The sequence below is a fragment of the Aulostomus chinensis genome, chromosome 1, assembly GCF_037954235.1.
Source record: "Aulostomus chinensis isolate RoL2024-O1b breed Wild chromosome 1, RoL_Achi_v1.0, whole genome shotgun sequence".
Lineage (NCBI taxonomy): Eukaryota > Metazoa > Chordata > Actinopteri > Syngnathiformes > Aulostomidae > Aulostomus > Aulostomus chinensis.
The window spans coordinates 11292694-11300525 of NC_141320.1; the positions used below are offsets into that span (position 1 = coordinate 11292694).

The 7832-nt window shown below is 48.8% G+C and overlaps 3 non-coding genes across 3 annotated transcripts; 1 reads left to right on the plus strand and 2 right to left on the minus strand.

Annotated features, from left to right (window-relative positions):
* Positions 1–272: 272 nt before the first annotated feature.
* trnas-aga (transfer RNA serine (anticodon AGA)) lies at positions 273–354 on the minus strand. The gene has a single exon. It is a non-coding gene; the product is annotated as a tRNA-Ser (tRNA).
* Positions 355–3504: 3150 nt separating this feature from the next.
* Positions 3505–3577, plus strand: trnar-ucg (transfer RNA arginine (anticodon UCG)). Its single transcript has one exon. It is a non-coding gene; the product is annotated as a tRNA-Arg (tRNA).
* Positions 3578–7750: 4173 nt separating this feature from the next.
* On the minus strand, positions 7751–7832 carry trnal-aag (transfer RNA leucine (anticodon AAG)). The gene has a single exon. It is a non-coding gene; the product is annotated as a tRNA-Leu (tRNA).

Below are 7832 nucleotides of genomic sequence, written 5' to 3' on the forward strand. Positions count from 1 at the left end.
ACAATGCCATAAATAACACAAGCATTCAGTGACCCTTGATAAAAGGAGACTCACCATCAAGGTGGACCAGTTGAAGAACAAAAGGACTTCTCCACTATCACATTTCTCCTCACTGGTCCAGACTTGGGGGACCTCTGGACTAAATGTAGAGTTGAGGAAATGGGCTTGTGGTGGCCCAGCGGTCCACAGACCTCCTGTACAGTCACCAAGCGCTGGCAGACTCAATCCTAATGTCACAATAAGATGTTGTCTCTTCTGGAACAGCAGTTTAACGTTGTTGGCAGGACTCGAACCTGCGCGGGGAGACCCCAATGGATTTCTAGTCCATCGCCTTAACCACTCGGCCACAACAACTGCACTCCCATTAACATTAGTAGAGGATTGATATTCAACAATTTATCTTCATTGAAGCACAGTAGATTTTTTTTAAGGAAAAGAAGACAGGCAGATAGACACCTATGGTCAGTTTAGAGCAGGGGTGTCAAACTGATCCAGTAAAGGGCCGTGTGGCTGCAGGTTTTCATTCCAACCAAGCAAAAGCAACACCTGGTCCAACCAATGAGCCATGTGGACACAGCTTGATTGATTTAAGTAGATTTTTTGCTTGGCTGGAATGAAAACCTGCAGCCACACGGCCCTTTACTGGATCAGTTTGACACCTTTGGTTTAGAGTATCAGTCAGCCTTGTCCCAATTGTATGTCTTTGAATGGTGGGAAGAAGCCGGAGCACCCAGAGAGAATGGGGAGAACATGCAAACTTGCTAACCACTCCACCACTGTGCAGCTGCGAGTAAAACCTTCCTTTTAAAAGGTGGGAACTTTGAGCAGATCCAGGATCAGTGGGAACAGACATCTGCTTCGACCAGTTGGGGGGAAGAGAGCAGGGGCCTCATGTATCAATACTTGCGTGGATCTCATACTAAAAACTTGCGGTCGCAAGAATGCAAAGTTGCTTACGCACCAAAAGATCCGGATGTATCAATATGTGCGGACGCCGGAATCCATGCACGTTTCCTTGATACATCCCAATCAGTGTGGAATTGAGCGCAGATGTTGGAGCAACCTGGCCCGCCCCCGTTACGCCCACCTAGAAATACGCAAATTCATTTAAATAGGGTCTCCGCTGTCGGCACTCACAAAATAATGTCAAAGAAAAAGAGGGTCACTGCGTGGAGCTGGAGGTGCTGGTAGGAGAGGTGGAGGAGAGACAGCAGATTCTGTTGGTCAGCCTGTCCAGTGGTGTCAGGATGAACAATGAAGGTTGAGAGTGGATAAGAAGTGAGAGGGTGAACGAGGTGGGTTCAGAGCAACGCTCCCCCGTGAGATGAAAACAAAGTGGTGGGACCTGTTATTGGCTGAAGTTCAACACTGTGCATCACTAAATGAAGAACTACAATAATCAATTGGCTTCAATCTAAATTTAAATAACAATGTGGAAAATGGCACTAACAGGACCTCAAGGTGGAGGTCAAGCGGCGTACAGCTGCCCTCCGGAGGAGCGCCGGCCAGACAGGTGGGGGTCAGGGAGAGGGGCACCTGACGGAGTTTGAGCAGGTGGCGGCAGTCATGGGCAGCACCTCTGTGGGGGGATTGTCACCACCACCCACGCTGACTCCAACAGCCTGGAGGAGAAGTGGCAACTCCTTTTCTTAGCAACATTTCCACCTGCTTTGCCACAGATGTAAAGGCAACAAATACACAGAATCAGACATTAAATAAACCAATAAGTTTAATAGAAACTGATCCGTCAGCCATGCCGCCAACGTGCAGCACCCCTGCGGGCTCCCGCGCCAGCCCGTCCACGGGCTCAGAGTCATCCGCCAGGACCAGCAGCATTCGGGCAGCCCGTCCCCCGGCCCCAGCACCAGCACCAGGCCAACAAGCGGTGGACGGTCCTCCCGCCCACCTGGACCCAGCAGCACATCCTCCGGCCCACAGGGATCCAGAGGGAGGGTCCTCACACAGGCAGTCCTGCAGTCGCACAAGGAAATTATTAGGGGAATAACGGGGATCAATGAGCAGCTCGACCGCCTGATAAATGTTCTGGAACGTTTAGTGGACAAAATAAATTAATCTGGCTTCTGGAATCGTGTGGTAGCTTCTTACCCTTTCACACTGTGGAAATGAAATTCTGGTGTGCGAGGACGGCTGCCCGGCCGGGATCGATGTCCATCCCTCCAGCCTCTGCGCATCGATGATCTGCACATTGGAGTGGAAACCCTTACGATGAACGTAAGCGTGTTCCTCATGGGACGGCATTTTTCTGGCAACATGAGTGCAGTCATTAGAGAATCCGGCTCTTGCTGCAAATTAATATTGGTCTGTTCAATGATCAGGTCCACCACCCAGGGCCTGGCCCGGCCGAGGGTCGACTGACTCACCCCGGAATGGTCCGCCATCTCCCGCTGGAAGGCTTTTTGGACCCAATGTATGTGCGGTTATCAAAAAATGCCAGTTACCAAACACCGCCACAGGGTGTCGCCAACTGACCAAAGTGCAGTTAACGCAAGAATCGGCTTTCCGCCAACTTCTACGGCAGCTCTAGAGTTCGGGTGAAACAACGCAAGAATCGCAGAATTTTTCGCATTGATACATCTGAACATGAGCGTCGATCCTGGTTTACGCAAGTTTTTCTTGCGTAAACCTCGTTGATACATGAGGCCCCGGGACTGCTCCAAGCTGAGAGGGATCCCTCCTTTGAGCTCCATGGAGCTCCTGTTCCTGCTGTCACTCCATTTGGTGGCCATTCTTGAAAAAACCCTTTCCACAGATCCAGGGATGCTGGGATGCTCCAGATGTGGCTGATGATAGATCCGCCCCCTGTGTGGGTGGAGCCAAGAGAGTGGAAAAAGACTGTGAGACCCAGAAATCAGGGCTTCTTCTCCTCCATCTTAAGGTGGTTGGACTGAAGTCTCAGGTCTGACTCTGCATCTGGTCTCTGTGAGCCAACATCAATATTCTTGGACCAGAGAAGCTGATGAGTATTTAGTGAACCTCTCCCCTGAGGTGGAACCATCCTGGGCAGAAGAAGAGGCAACAGTTCCTCCTTCAACACTTTACTGTGTTGTGAATAATCTGCAATTCCAGGGAGAGACGGTGTTCAGGAAGCTGCTGAAGGGTGTTCTTGTTGGCCTCACGTCTCCATTTGAGGCGTCAGTTTCTGTCAGTGACACTTAGCAGTCATTAAGAGGGCCAAAGCCGTCCCGCTGGTCGCTACACGTCGTGTGCAGAGCCTTGGTCGTTTAGGTTGTCTTTCTTATTTTCTTCTTCAAAAAGTGAATCATTTCATGTAAAATAATTCATGTATGATATATTTTGTAAATGATCATGTTTTTATTACTGAATTCTCTCCTCGTGTTCCAGTGATAACTTGATGTAAACTTGATATTTAGACAATCTGGCAGCACAAAACCAGAAAATGCCACCCTATCATTGAAACTTCCTGTCAAATCAAGTACAAATGAACATGTTGCCTTTCTTCTATTCAGACAAACCTTTCCTGTAGGGCTGGTGGCGTAAAGGAGAACGCGTCTGACTTCGGATCAGAAGATTCTAGGTTCAACTCCTGGCCAGCTCGGTTGGAACTTCCTACTCAAGTGGGACCTTTGATAAAAGTCACTGAAATCCTCCAAGGTGTCTTCTCTTTGGTGCTTAAAGCATGTGACCAGGACCGCCTTCTTCCATCTGCGAAGTATCGCTAAGATTAGGAAGATCCTTTCCCAGAGTGATGCTGAAAAACTGGTGCATGCATTTATCACTTCTCGGCTGGACTACTGCAACTCTCTCCTGTCAGGATGTCCTAAATACTCTCTAAAGAGTCTCCAGCTGGTCCAGAACGCTGCAGCGAGGGTTTTGACGGGAGTTAAGAAGAGAGAACACATCTCTCCCACTTTAGCTTCTCTCCACTGGCTTCCTGTAGGATCTAGAATAGACTTCAAAATCCTTCTGCTGACTTATAAGGCTCTCAATGATAAAGCTCCATCCTATTTGAAAGAGCTCATTCGTCCCTACTGTCCCACCAGAGCACTCCGCTCCCAGAATGCAGGTCTTTTAGTGATTCCCAGTATCAATAAAAACAGACTGGGAGGTAGAGCTTTTAGTTACCGGGCTCCTCTACTGTGGAACCAGCTCTCTCCATGGGTCAGAGAGGCAGACACTTTAACTACGTTTAAGTCCAGGCTTAAGACCTTCCTCTATGACAGAGCCTTCAGTTAGGACTGGTTCAGGTAGCTCTGAACCATTGATAGCTATGCTGCTACAGGCTTAGACTGCTGGGGGACACATCAGGTTACATGGAGCCCTTCCCTCCTCTCCCCCTCCCTGCACATTTTTGGAACTGTCATTACCACTACTTGTTGCACTTTGTAGTTTGGCCTTGGTTTCTCGCAGTCTCTGTGTTTCCACAGATCCACCAGAGCCCCAACCGCCGCCTGCATCGCCCCCCCCCCCTCTTATTCCCTACTGTTACACCGGCCTGCGCTCCCCTTCCATGAACCAGTCTGCCATCCAGTCCCCCATCAAGCTGGCTTGCTCTCCCTGCCTCCCCTTCCAGAAGCTTCCTTCTTCAGCTGTTATTAACATTTCCGTGTTTCCCACATTTTGTATTGTAAACTGTTTTCTTGTCTGTAACAACATCTACTGCACGTCTGTCCATCCTGGGTGAGGGATCCTCCTCTGTTGCTCACTCTGAGGTTTCTCAGATTTTTCCCGGTTAAAAGGGTTTTCTATGGAGTTTTTCCTCAGTCGATGTGAGGGTCTGAGGGCAGAGGATGTTGTTATGATGCCTTGTGAAGCCCTTTGAGACAAACTGTTGGTGAAAATGGGCTCTACAAATAAAATTGCCTTACCTTGTGACATTCAGGACATTTTTGGAGCCTCTTGTTGGATTTTGCCACAGAGAATCAGAGCCAATCAAAAGCCTGGTGGACTTTAACATGGAGGACTGAACAAGTCAAGAAAGCATCAGTTTGACCTTCACAGGTGTTTCTGTTCCTGTCTCAATGCTGTAGAAAGAGCCTGAGGAGCTCAGACGGTAGAGCATCAGACTTTTAATGTGAGGGTCCAGGGTTCAAGTCCCTGTTCAGGTGCTGTGGAGGTTCCAGTGTTTGACAACATGGTACTGGATGAAGTTTAGTGTTGAACAAACTGTCATCATCAAAAGGAGGTGTTATTGTCTTGCTACTGTGAGACAGTCGCTCGAAAAGTGACCAATAATAATTTCATGTGGCATGCAATTAACAAAACACCCACATTGATGGTCATGGGGGGTGGAGCCTATCCCAGCATCTACAGGCCAGAGGTTCACCCTGGACAGGTCGCCAGTCCATCGCAGGGCCAACATACAGAGACGAACAACCATTCATACCTACGGTCAATTTAGAGTATCAATCAGCCTCGTCCCCAATTACATGTCTTTGGACTGTGGGAGGAAGCTGGAGTACCAGAGAGAACCCACGCATGAACGGGGAGAAGATGCAGATTCTGCACCCGAGCCTGGACTCAAACCCAGAACCTTCTTGCTGTGAGGCCACAGTGCTAACCACTGCACCATCATGCCGCCGTGGTCTCATATACTGGAACCCACGCATTCATGGGGAGAACATGCAGGCTCTACACAGAAAGATTCCCCACCCGAGCCTGGACTCAAACCCAGAACCTTCTTGCTGTGAGGCCACAGTGCTCACCACTGCACCATCATGCTGCCATGCTCTCTTCTACTTTCCTCAATTGTGTTTCTTTCATGTCCTCCTGAGATCAAAGACAGAATTCTACTTACTGTCAAAGCCCTGATGACATCATCAGGAATTCTGACTTTGATCTGGAGACTCTTGCTTTAATCTGAATTTGATCTGACTAATGTTTTAGTTTAGGTTGCATGATACCGACCACCTCATTTCTCCTGATGGACTGGTGACCTGTCCAGGGTGAACCCTGCCTCTTGAACAACGTCACCTGGGATCGCCCCCCCCCCCCCCATGACCCTTAAAGGATAAGAACAGAAAGTGGATGGAGGGATGGACTCAACACTGAAATCAGCTGATCTGATCCACATTCTAATGTTTCCTGTCCCTCTTTGGGAGTCAGTGAGAATAGTAGTGTATATAATAATGTATATCCAACCTTGTACTATCTTTCCAAAGCTTTTAGTATTTCTTCTTGTTTCTACTTGTAGTTTTAGTGTCTGGATCTTTTCTTTTGATGTCCTGCTGTCTGCTCTTTGCTGTCTGCTCTTTGCTTTTGGAGCTTCCTTCAACAACTACCAGGCCTCCTGGGTACTGTAGGAAACATGGTCAAGTTCTTCTGACTTCTCCAGGAACGTCCTGCTCACATTGGTCTGTCTTCATTTTGACTCCTCCCACTGCCACAATGACCAGCCTTTATACTCTTGGTGACTGGGGCCCTGGTTGCGAGCAGGGCAGAACAGAACTGACAGTATCTCCCATGCAGGACCTGGGTCAGCGCCTGGTGCCAGCTGGGGCACCGCTTTAACCTGGACCCCTAGAAGATCTTCTCCAGGAACTGGCCTTTTTGGTTCCATCAAGGCCTGAGAGGATGGTGAAGAGTGATCCTCCACCAGGCAGCACAGTCAGCAGCAGCCATTTTGTTCCACTAGAATCAAGTATGATAGTGACAGACTGGTGAGTACTTGCTAACTAACACTTCCTGTTTTTACTGCTATTTTTCCATGAATGTGCTCATGTTGGCTGGTCCCCAACCACAGTTTCAAAGCCATGATGACATCTTTCATCAACAATCAGACTTATTTTTTTTCTCTATTTGGACAAATAAGGTTTCAACTGACACGGCTGGCCAACGTCCTGGAGTTCATTCAGCCTGGAGAACCAGGTGCTGGTTCCTTCTTTTACCAGGCAGGAACGGGCAGCAGATCCAAGATCAGTAGGTGCGGATGTCTGCTTTGACTGGTAGGACTAAGAGAGCAGGAGAGCTGGTCAGAGACAAAGACAGATCATGAAGAAGGAGTGCTGTATTCTGCTAGCACATGCTAGTGACAGTCAGAGATCAGGAGTCTCAGCAGGGAAAGATTCATCTCTTATTTCAGAGGACAATTGGACGTTCACTGGAAGACTGTGAATGTTTGAGGGTCAGAGGTGAAAAGAGGACAAGTGCACCTGTTGTGTGTGATGGGGCACCAGCATGGAGGAAGTTGGAAAACATTTCCAGCTAAACAGCATGAAACTTCAAGTAAAGAAGTAAAATGATTTAATTCTGTGTTTAACTACCAGGCCTCTGGAATAAAACCCAAGGAACAACTGACGACCTCACCATGACTTCACCCTAATAACCAGGAGGTAACCTGGTAGTCAGAGCAGCGGTGCTCAGGTCTGTGGACTCAGAGGAGGGTTCTTCTTCTGGTCCTGGGTTTGAAGACATCAGCAGCCTTGTTGGAGTCAACTGGGATGTTCCTCTCAATAGACAGCAGCATTAAATCAGAGAGCCTGTCTGCGCCATGGCTCCTCCTAAGCTGGTCCTGGATCAGCTTCAGTTTGGAGAGTCACTGTTACACTGAAGCAGACTGGGAGGAGCCTGTGGCTCTGGGTACACTGTGCCCATGTTGTTGGCTTGAAGGCAGCTCAGCGTTACTGCACATTGTTGTTTTGGAGAGTTCAAGATGAGGAGAACACCTCAAGTTCAGGACATTTTCTTCCCAGAGTGATAAAAGCAGCCAACACCTCCAGCACAGAGAGGTTGGGAGAGACCAGCCACACCTCTCCAGAGACCTGGGACATGATGGCAGTGGTGGGATTTGAACCCACGCCTCCTCAGAGACTGGAGCCTTAATCCAGTGCCTTAGACCACTCAGCCACACTACC